Raw genomic sequence first — 4263 nt, forward strand, 5'->3', positions numbered from 1 at the left:
AAATTATTTAACAAAAAACGGTGAGGCGATGGTAAACAGAAATTTAGTATAATTATAATAAAAAGGAGGACCAACATGAGATAAAGAATAATTAAAATTAAAGATAGAAACAATACGTACATAAAAGAAAGAAAGAATGATTCATAAGAATCGTGCGGCAAAAAACGGCGAAGAGCCCCGCAGCCAATGTATAATCGCAACAGCGTCACCTCTCATCGTTACCAAACGGAAAGAGAACGTTTGTGAGTGCATATTATTGCAAACCTGTGTTGATTAAAGAAAAGTTGATCGAGCTAACAAAGAAACACGAAAGAAAGAGGCAACTTACCGATGCTAGAAAACACAGAGGCCTACGGGAACGTAACATATAATCGCACTTATTGAACGATACATCGCGACTGGTCTTTAAATGGAAAGATGAGATCGAGACAATAATATAAACACAGAAATGAGGTCAACCGAAAACAGATGATAAATGAGCGCACGCTTGGCTTCAGATATTATACATATTTTCTATCATCGGGAAATATATATGCTCTAAACACTCCGTATCATTTTGTAAATTGATGCTATTTTTTTGTAATTTAATGTGAATCATTTCGGACACGAGTCTTTTCCCTAGAATCGGCTTCTCATCCAGGATCTCCACGCTGTTCCAATCAAACTCATGGTTTAGAAGTCTATGGTCTGTTATGACCGAGCGCTGCGTCGTGTTTCTATTGATGTGGTTGCGGTGTTCGCTTATTCTCGTTTTTAGGAAACGGCGCGTTTGACCGACATAAGAAGCGTCACAATTATTGCAGGAGATCTTGTATACAACGTTCGTGTGAAGGTCTTTCGGCAAGCTATCTTTATGCACTTTAATAAACTTGTTAAGCTTGTTAGTAGTAATACTATGCCGGTTCTAACACAGGTCCTCTGAGGGGGGTGCGGGGCGCGGGGGGTTCTCCGTGGCGAGGGGTATGACGTCACGCGGGGCGGGGGTATCTCGGTGGCGCGGGGGCTGACGTCACGCGGGTGGAGGGGGATGTTTCGACAAAGGAGGGGGAGTTTTCTGAGTGCAATATTTGTAGATGGTATCTTTACGACTTTTTTATGAGGGTTCTTAGACATTTTCCCCAAAAAGGTATAGAACAAGCGCCGATGATTAACAATTTTGTACCCTCGTTAATATAATTTTATTACGGAAGCGCCGATGTCCGGCTGCTCGTCAACGGAGCGTTCTAGAGTTCATTAAAACTATGTTTTTCATTTTATGGACATTTTATCATTAGGAAAGGAATGAAGATTTTAAGCCGACGCTGCGACGAACATGTCAAACGTGATTTAATAGGCCTCTACCTATTTGCGTTGACGTTCGGCAGCTTTGTACCCTCGCGGAAAATCTCCCATAAAAACGAGAGCGAAACATTTTTCTTAATATTTTTTAAGGAAGAATGCAATGTATCGGCGCCAACGTTCGGCTGTTTTGTACCCTCGCAGAAAATCGGTCGTAAACGAGAGCGAAACATCTTCCTAAATATCTTTTTAAGGAAGAATTGCGATAATTTTGAGAGGGATGGGGGTTGAAACTTATGGAGAGAGTCTGTCTCCGCGTCAAAAAGTCTTTAGCATTCGACGAGTTAAAGTGTCCTATGCGAAGTGTCAGTGGCACAGTGTAGTGAGTTAAAAAGAAATGGAAAATGATAATAATTTCGAAGCGATATTAGACGAGTCGTTTGACGAAGATCACGCGCTGTCGGATGACAGTAATTATATTAGTAATTGCAGTGAGGACCTTACGGATATTTACGACAAGGTAGTGGACAATTCACAAATTCTTGCGCTAAACGGACGTACAAAAGTTTGTACAATATACTTTTATTATTCGACGGGTACTGATCAAGCTCTATGTACTACATGTATGATCTCTATTCAAGACTTCGGGCACATGTATGCTGTTCGGAAGCATGTGATTCAATTACACGACGCAGTGGAGAGTCGATCGTGCTGCAATTGTAGAAATCCATTGTATATAATAATTCCATGCAATATGTGCCCTATTTGCACACAATAAACTTTGGGAGATTGTGCTGGGACACTTAAAGTGAGAATTCTGAAAGTGAAGATGGCGTCTCAGGAAAGATTGAAGAACATTCCAGTGACTTCGATGGTGCATTATTTAAGAAATCGCGAACTTGATGTGCAAAAACCTCAAGCAAGAGATGTGACCCATTTTCTGCAATTTCATGAAAGGAAATTAATGGGAACTACCGTATGTAACTGCGTCACATCATCTAAACACAACCGAATCGCGTGTTTTCAGCGTCGATATCAAAAGGTATTGCATTTTTTAAGTGGACAACCGAAAGTTTGTAGGAACCCAATGAATATGACATTGCCACCATGGCCATTATTGCTATTACCATCCAACTCAGATGTGTTGCCATCCGAATCGGAGGAGTCGCCAGAACATAATATTCTGAACTCAGACTTAGAAATCGATGAGTCGGATGTGAGGGAAGATTGAGAGTGTGTCGTAAGTATTTCTTTTTAATTTAAAAATTGTTAAAATAATTAATAAAAATTTTTTTTTCTGTCACAGAAGGGACCCCTCGCAGTAGTCCCACGGCCGTCGTCTTGCCACCCCCACCATCGTCGGCACAGCCGCCCGACCGCCTCACCACCGTTGCCGCCACCACTGCCCAGCCGCTGCTCCTCCGCTTGCCGCCGACGCATTAAAAATTTTTATATATTATAATATTTATATTCTTATCTTTATATTCTTATCTTTATATTCTTATCTTTATATTCTTATCTTTATATTCTTATCTTTATATTCTTAGTGTTTATATTCTTATCTTTATATTCATATTATATTATTATATTCTTATATATTCTTATATTTTAAATTTTAAATTCACATTCATACGCACACACACACACACACACACACACACACACACGCACGCACGCACGCACGCACACACACACACACACAAAATTATAAATATTACGCATACTCATTTTAAGAATAAAAATTATTTTAAATATTAAAAAATATATAATTTATTTTAGAATAATTCCTCTTTCCATCTATATTAAGAATATTATTATAAAAGAATTATTATATATTAATATTATTATAAAATAATTATATATTAATATTATTAAAATATTATTAAAAATTCTCTCTCGCGTGCGCCTCACGCTATCTCTCTCTCTCTCTCTCCTCGCATGCGCCTCTCGCTATCTCTGTCTCTCGCGTTCGCCTCACACCCTCTCTTTCTCTCGCGTTCACCTCGCGCTATCTCTCTCGCGCTACCTCTCTCTCGGTCCCTAGCCTCTCAGTCCCTAGCCTCTCGGTCTCTAGCCTCGCGGTCCCATTCCCCGCATGACGTCATCTCCCGCAAGGACCATGCAACGAGCTACGTATGAGAGCTGGGACTGCTTATGGGTGGGAGAATGGAAATGCATGCAAAGAAATTACATCATAATTTAGACTTTAAAAACTCTTTATTTATATATTTTTTCTTACATATTATGGACTAAAAATTAAAGCTGCCAGCTCACAATCGATGAGTTGATGTTTATTGAAGGCGTCGCTAGCGCGTATTACATTTGATACTTCTTTAGGATTCTCGTTACATTGGACGCGATATTTGAAAATTGTGTAAATTTAACATCGACTGTCTCGGTAATTTTAACCAATCGATCAAAAGATACATCAATGCATGGATCGAGATCGAACATACGGTGTAACGTCGATTCGATCATCATCATGCATACATTTGAAGATTCGAGACTTATGAGTTTGGCGTTGTTAATCGTATGAACTCGCATTGTTAGCGGTCCAACGCTTATAAAACTGTGGACATCATTAGAGTCGTTCCGAAGAAAATTTTAAAGTATCATCGAATATGAAATTTTTATGCTTTTATTCCATATATTCCTACAATTTTTTTTGAAGATCTTATATTGAAAATTATTGTACGGAATTCACAAATTTGACATAATAACTTTATAAAAGCGTATTTATTTCGTTTTTTAAATCGGATTTTTTTTTTTATGCAAAGAATAATATTATAAAATCGTAAATCCCCTTACTAATCTTGATCATTGAATAAATCTCACCATTTATCTACATTTCCCTTCAATCAGAAATTTATATAAATTTAAAATCATACTATATTATCGTATGCAATTAATTACAATTGCAATTTAGTGCGATTATTTATATTTATAATAAAAAATGGAAAAATGTTTATATTTGTTTTATTTGAA

Source organism: Prenolepis imparis, unplaced genomic scaffold, assembly GCF_030444845.1.
Source record: "Prenolepis imparis isolate NDT839.2.m4 unplaced genomic scaffold, iyPreImpa1.0 SCAF_109, whole genome shotgun sequence".
NCBI classification, from domain to species: domain Eukaryota; kingdom Metazoa; phylum Arthropoda; class Insecta; order Hymenoptera; family Formicidae; genus Prenolepis; species Prenolepis imparis.